We start from the raw sequence: 8,339 nt of genomic DNA on the forward strand, positions 1-8,339 counted from the left end.
GCATAGCACACTGCGGCAGCTGACTTTGTAAAGAACAAGTCACTGCGGGGTTACAGAGATAACCGCTCGCCCACACTGGGGGTGGGGGTTGGTGGGAGTGCCAATATGTAAATATTCTGGTGCCTCTGCCTCCGGGCACAATATAGTCAGTATCGGCCATTACACCCCGTCGCATCGTGTGTATGCACCATAAATTGCAGTGTAGAAATAAAGTAGTCAGTATTTACCCTGCACAGAACCAATGAATGAATAACCCACTTAATCAGAAAATATTGGCAAAGCGAATGTTATTTTGTCAGGACAGGCTAGTGTGAGCCTAGTCTGCAGCTGCTGGTTCTGTTAAAATAAATTTACAGTATTTAAAAATGACATTAATAACATTATATATAATATTTATCTAACTTTATTATGTTTTTCCTATAGTTATAAAGTACCTACAATTTACACACCACTGTAGGAATCATTATACAAATAAAATACAGTGACATCAGGGTTTTGTGGCAAATTCCAGCTCGGGGGGATCAAACGCATGCTAAAAGTGATTTTAGGCATAGCGGATGCGTGACACATCTCAAGCATTCCACCACTCATCACATGCATACCGACATTAATGCTTGCATACACACTTGATCCGGAACTACAGTAAAGCAATCACTGATGTGATCGCTTTACTTTACACATCTCATGGACAAGCTCCTATAGCAGGGGTGGGGAACCTCAGGCCCGAGGGCCATATAAGGCCCGCAGAGCCACTTGATCCAGCCCGGCCAGGCTCACCTAACCGAGGGAGATGCCGGGCGCCAGCTGAGATTTTGTTACTAGTGGGCGCCTGGCTTCTTCCCCTCAGCAGCAGCTGGAGGCAGGAGCTCACGCCTAAGTTCCAGATTCCAGCTCTGGCTGTGCGGTGCTATGGGAGAGATGTTATGACGTCTCTCCCATAGTTCTGAGGAGCGGTGGACAGGCGGAGGGCAACGGTTCGGAAGCAGGAGCGGGGCTGGTGAGTATTGTGGTTTTTTTTCTTTTAATGTGTGTGTGTGTAAGCGAAGCTACTAGGGGGCATATCTAATGGGGCATAACAACTGACTGGGGGCATATGTACTGAGGCATAACAACTGACTGGGGGTATATCTACGGGGGGCATAACTACTGACTGGGGGCATAACTACTTATGGGGGGCATAACTACTAACTTGGGGCATAACTACTGGGGGCATATCTACTGGGGCATAACTACTGGGGGCAGGCTAATTTGTAAGTTGATAATTTTTGTATGGCCCCCGAAGGATTTTATAAATATTCAAACGGCCCTTGGTAGAAAAAAGGTTCCCCACCCCTGTCCTATAGGAACGCCTGTCCCTGGAGGTGATTTTTAACACATCTGTGCGGAATTAATTTCTTATTGCCCTAATATTGGCGATAAAGAAAATCTTTTTATTGTGTCTAAAATGCAATAAATAATACATTTATTGTTGTCATTTTGTTCTAATACAGTATTATCTGCATTATATATAGTGCCCTCTATGCTGTTTTTAACATACATGTACTGTATGTTCATTTGGGTCAACCAATTTTCTTCAGCTAGTCCAGCGAATACAGGGGACGCTAAAAAGTTCTGCCCGTTTATCAGTACAGATCCTGGGTTATCTCTTCTTAATGACATGAACTAGTACCCGGCTATAAGCGGGCTAAAATATTAGAGACTGGATGGTCCGTACTGATGTTACGGGAGTGGAAGCCAACACTATGATGCATTTCTTATCAAGAGAACCTGGAAATTATCGCTGTCTAGGATGAACCACCTTCAGTTTCCTGGAAGTGGGGGATCATTTTCCACACCTGAGTTCATGCAAAAAGATTAAGATTCATCATAGATTAACTTGCACTAGCCGCTATGTAATCTATGTTATACGTTGCCCATGCTGGCTTTATTGCATATCAAAAATGGGAGGCATTTGATATGCCGGAAACCCCCCTCCTGTTGGCAATTGGCTCAAACTATCACAACAATAGCAATGGTATATAATACGATCATTAGAGATGCCGCCACATCATGCAGTTTTAGGGTCAGAGCAGAGCCTAGTGAAAGCAGCTTTTTCTATCACGTTTGCGGTGTGTGTGGATCTGAGTCCTCAGTCAGTGCACTGAACCAGAGAGTAGCTACCAGGAAGAAGAGGCAGGAGCCTTACCATGAGATGGGAGAATGTGTGCTTAGAAAGTGCAGTACTGGATATATTATGTTTGTGTATTTATATATTATGGTATGTTTAACTTTGTCCTTACCACTTATTTATATTATTTAAATATATTTGATACAGTCCATACTATAGACCATCTATAGCGTTAAATATTAATACTGTATTAATACAGTATCCAGTGTATAAAAAGACCAATATTTACATTAATGTCCAGGGTCGTTATTAGGTTCTTCTACTGTTGCCCCAGACTCCCCGCACCGCACTTGCTCCAATGTTCCACAGAATGGGAGATTGTAGATTGCATTTGGAAACCCCACCTCTAGAAATCCTGCATTTGCCACTGCAACCAACATCACTGCAAGTGCGACTGGACACCAGCTGACGTGGCGGGAGTCCGGAGAGGGACATGGTGCGGCCTGTTAGAGCACTGGGTGAAGTCATATAAGGTGAATCAACATTACTACAAAAATGTTCTAGAAACTTTGCGGGAAAGAATCAGTGGAAAAGGCCAGAGTTCTGTAAAAATGGTTTCATCCTCCATCAGGACACCGCACCATCCTACACAGCTCTCTCTGTGAAGCAGTCTTTGGCCGATAAACAGATTGCAGTGCTAGAACACCCTCCATACTCGCCAGACCTAGCACCATGTGACTTATTTATTTTCCCTAAAGTCAAATCTGTACTCAAGGGAACCCGTTCTGCATCAGTTACTGAGGTAAAGAAGTAACCTACTGAGCTGTTGAAACAGCTGACAGACAATGAGCTACAGCACAGTTTTGACCAATGGAAAATAATGCAACAGTAGAAGGGGAGCACATAAAAGCGGAACAGACTTAAAATGTACTTAATACAATTAAACATAAATTATAGCATCAGTCTTGTTATTTAATAGCTACATTTTGTATATATAATGGTGAATAAGTCTTACTGCCCCTGAGTGGCCAACATTCAGTGATTTAGGAGTGCCAAAATGATATTATATTTTTCCCCCTCCAACATAGAAACGTTATGTCACCCCTGTTCACAGACATATCAGATCATCTCTGCAGCCAGTCTATGCAGATATATCTGAATGATATATTGTTAAATCTGCATGTGTATACGGATGACCCGCCAACTGCCCATAGACTGTCTGCAGAGATCACTAACACTAACATCACAGCTGGGTAGGAAAATTTAAATGCCCTCCCACTTGTGACCTATGGCTCGACATATCGAGGGGCTGATTGGTAAGTGTGTATAGCTTACCTAATCAGCCGCTTTGTCAGCGGGTTTGCAGATAGATCTTTTAAATGTGTACCCAGACTTATCTGATATTATATATGTTTACATTATTTACATATTTAGCTACAGAACATATTTTTTCATATAGCACTACATATTGCTGCACTTACTTTGCAGCATGATACTACATAAAACTAGCTTTACATGAGCTGTCATTTTAAAATGTATCAACCAGTGAAAATGATAGCATATAGTTAAAGGTTCAGGGACAGAAAATTTGGGGCTCATAACACTAAAGTGTAGTCTAATTCTAACCATCCCCCTACAGCCTAACCCTCCCCCTGTAGACTAACTCTAACCCTCCCCCTGCAGCCTAAAGGTGGGTACACACTGATAGATATATCTGCAGATCAATTGATCGGCAGAAATATCTATGGACGGATCGGGCAGTGTGTTGAGCATACACACTGCCCGATCCGTGGGGGACTGACGTCATGAACTGGGCGGGCGTGTACACATGCCCAATAGAATTTAGACAAGTGACAAGGCGCTGCTTACAGCTGCTAATTAAGATATCATAAAAGAGGTTTCTCCTCCCTCAAATCAAAACAGACAAGCACACAACATATATGATACCACAAAACCAGCGCTGTATCGGGGTAGAACAGATTCGTATTCCCGTAGTTTTCCTGATTTCTCAGTTTGTACCGGAAAAAAAGGGAAAATTGCAAACCATAGTGTATTACCTTAGGTTACATAATTTATTAAAATTTAAATTTAAAAGCAAGACAAAAAATGGAAGATGATTTTTCCAAAAGCAATCTCCACTACAAATACATAAAATCTGCACAGCATGTGCTAATGGCATTCATCTGTGGGCTGGGTCCTGACAAAAATAGAGCAATGGATAATTACCACGAACTGGTGAGAACCGAATAATCAGTTCTATGAGCATAAGTTACATCAGACTGTCCAGCTGCAGCTTGGAGAGTTTTCTGGTGTCCAAACGCCTCCCAGGTCTGGCATAGATGGTACCACGTCCTTATTTAGTCAGGTCAGTCCCCACGAGCTCGTGGGGACTGACCTGACTAAATAAGGACGTGGTACCATCTATGCCAGACCTGGGAGGCGTTTGGACACCAGAAAACTCTCCAAGCTGCAGCTGGACAGTCTGATGTAACTTATGCTCATAGAACTGATTATTCGGTTCTCACCAGTTCGTGGTAATTATCCATTGCTCTATTTTTGTCAGGACCCAGCCCACAGATGAATGCCATTAGCACATGCTGTGCAGATTTTATGTATTTGTAGTGGAGATTGCTTTTGGAAAAATCATCTTCCATTTTTTGTCTTGCTTTTAAATTTAAATTTTAATAAATTATGTAACCTAAGGTAATACACTATGGTTTGCAATTTTCCCTTTTTTTCCGGTACAAACTGAGAAATCAGGAAAACTACGGGAATGCGAATCTGTTCTACCCCGATACAGCGCTGGTTTTGTGGTATCATATATGTTGTGTGCGTGTACACATGCCCGCCCAGTTCAGCTGTGAATCACCGCCGGCCGCCGCAGCATGTGTATGGGCGGTCGCTCGACCGCCCGTACAAACACAGCGATGCGCCAATATATCGGTAGATATATTGCCCGTCGGCTGTGCAGTGGGGCCGACGTGATACGTCTGTGAACGACGGAGTTCACAGACATATCGGCCGTACACACCGGCCGACGGACCTGCGATATATATCGGCCGTTCAAGAAAACGGCCAATATATCGGCCAGTGTGTACCCACCTTAACACTAATTTCAACAGTCTGACAATGGTGACATTTCACCTCCTGACATTCTGAGAATGTCGACATATCTGTTAACATTTTAACAGTGTCCAAATTAATGCATTACTGTGGAGGCATACTATGGTGCAAGGGGCATTACTTTGTGCAGAGTCGGCCCTAGGCATAGGCAAACTAGGCAAATGCCTAGGGCATTTGGTATGCCTAGGGGCACAAGCAGCTTCTGCTGATTAAAATGATATGCTGCATGCCTATATTCTGTGTGTGGCTGCGGGGGGTATCTGCATACGAAATGCTACATTACAGTGTATTCCTGGAAATCACTGTAATGTAGCATTTCATATGCAGATACAGTCACAGTCACACATAGAATATAGGCATGCCGCATATCATTTTAATCAGCAGAGGTGGCTTGTGTATCCTAGCCACATAGTAATGGAAATAAGATGCATTTTCATCAAAAAAGGCGCCCGACATTAGAAGAGGTGCCAGCTATCTCATGCCAGGCATGAGGACACATCTGTATCCAAGCAGATGCAGAGGTTACAGTATTAGTGGCCATGTGAGTGCTGTGTGCAGGGTGGGTTGGTTGTGCAGTAGTGTTCGGCATATGTATAAGGGGCATTATGTGTGTCATGTGTATAAATGCATTAGTAATTTCCCGCAAATGTGTAAGGGGCAATGTGTGTTTCATTATGTGTATAAGTGCACTAATAATATGCGGCAAATGTGAAAGGGACATTGTGTGTGTCATTATGTGCATAAGGGCATTAATAATGTGCAGCATATGTGTAAGGGACATTATGTGTATAAGAGCATTAATAAAGGTTGGCATAATGTGTAAGGGGCATTATGTTTATAATGACATTAATAATGTGTGTCATATGTGTATTAGGTGATGTATGGTCTAATGTGAATAAAGAGCAATATGGTGTGATGTAATGTGAATAAGGAGCAATTCAGTGTGATTTAATGTGAATAAGGGGCACTACTTTGTAACGTTTATAAGGTACACTATGGAATGATAAAATATGAATAAAGTTGCACTACTGTGTGGCGTAATTTGAAAAGGGGGTACTATTGTGTAGACATGCCCCTTCCCAGCAAGAACACACCCCTTTTTGGGCTGTGCGCCGAATGTGTGTACTGTTCCTATTTAAAATACGGGGGGTAATTCTGAGTTGATCGTAGCAGCAACTGTGGCCCTCATTCCGAGTTGTTCGCTCGCTAGCCGCTTTTCGCAGCAGTGCACACGCTAAGCCGCCGCCCTCTGGCAGTGAATCTTAGCTTAGCAGAATTGCGAACGAAAGATTCGCAAAATTGCGAATAGACATTTCTTAGCAGTTTCTGAGTAGCTCGAGACTTACTCTGCCACTGCGATCAGTTCAGTCAGTTTCGTTCCCGGTTTGACGTCACAAACACACCCAGCGTTCGGCCAGACACTCCCCCGTTTCTCCAGCCACTCCCGCGTTTTTCCCAGAAACGGCAGCGTTTTTTCACACACACCCATAAAACGGCCAGTTTCCGCCCAGAAACACCCACTTCCTGTCAATCACACTCCGATCACCAGAACGAAGAAAAAACCTTGTAATGCCGTGAGTAAAATACCAAACTTCTTAGCAAATTTACTTGATGCAGCCGCAGTGCGAACATTGCGCATGCGCAGTTAGCGGAAAATCGCACCGATGCGAAGGAAAATAACGAGCGAACAACTCGGAATGAGGGCCTTTGTTAGCAGTTGGGCAAAACCATGTGCACTGCAGGGGAGGCAGATATAACATGTGCAGAGAGAGATAGATTTGGGTGTGGAGAGTTCAATCTGCAATCTAAATTGCAGTGTAAAAATAAAGCAGCCAGTATTTACCCTGCACAGAAACAAAATAACCCACCCAAATCTAACTCTCTCTGCAAATGTTATATCTGCCCCCCCTGCAGTGCACATGGTTTTGCCCAACTGCTAAAAAATTTCTTGCTGCGATCAACTTGGAATTACCCCCATTGTAAGGAAGGGAATGGACTTGCTTATTCTAAAACGGATGTTTTATTAAAACATTAAAAATCCACCAAAATGCCGGAATGAATGCATTAATGGCCTGTGTGATGGAATAGCGGCCGATTACATACAAAACAAAGCCACCATATGTAAAAACCAGCAGTGGTGAATGGACATACATAAAAAAATAAAGGCAGAGACCTTTTTCTATTTTTTTATGTATGTCCATTCACCACTGCTGGTTTTTACATATGGTGGCTTTGTTTTAAAGATACCTTGATAAGTCTTAAGTACCCCACTGTAGTGTGAGTTTGGGTACGCTGTAGCTATGCATATTGATATCCTGTGCACCTTTTGAGTGTAATCTTGCTGTGTTGTAAACGTACTACACCATATATCTTTTATCTTTTTTGCAACCACTAAACCTACCAGTATTGATCATTCCAAGGCCTCAGTAGCGGCAAAACACTGACGGGCCTGGCTCTGCTTCTATGACGGCACACATTGATATCCTGTGCACCTTTTGAGTGTAATCTTGCTGTGTTGTAAACACCATATATCTTTTTTTTTCTGAGTTTAACCGCATCATAAAGTGGGAACTAACTTATACAAGTATCAAAGACTAAAGAAACTGCTACGTGTTTTGAACCACTTCATCCTGTGTGAGTACGGTACGTCTTTTGTTTTGGGAAAGACGAAGTTGAAGTATCTGATTTTGTCGGTTCACACTGGGTGTTAAAGCTAGATACCTTTATGAATGAGAAACCGATAAAAAGAAAATTGGGTTTCATCTTCGTATTTAATGGACTAAAGGACTAAGTATTCCCTCATTTTGATTGGAACAGAATTATGCGCTATTTCCTGTAAACTTTTTTCCATAATAGACAACAAGGGCCTCAAACCAGAAATAACCATTCTTAGCCGGTCTGGTGGGGTGTGTGAGGTCATGCTGTGATGTCATAATGGCAACTGCCTATACAGGGCCCTGCTGTTGCTGTCTCTTGCATATGCCTCAGAGGCCTGGCATGGCATAGCACACTGGTAGAAGGTTAGTGACTGGACAAAGATAAGAGCAGCTTAATTCGAATTGTCGGCAGAGTTTTAGCATGACTATTATAACATATGATTTATGACCTT

This window comes from Pseudophryne corroboree, chromosome 1 (assembly GCF_028390025.1).
Source record: "Pseudophryne corroboree isolate aPseCor3 chromosome 1, aPseCor3.hap2, whole genome shotgun sequence".
Taxonomy (NCBI): domain Eukaryota; kingdom Metazoa; phylum Chordata; class Amphibia; order Anura; family Myobatrachidae; genus Pseudophryne; species Pseudophryne corroboree.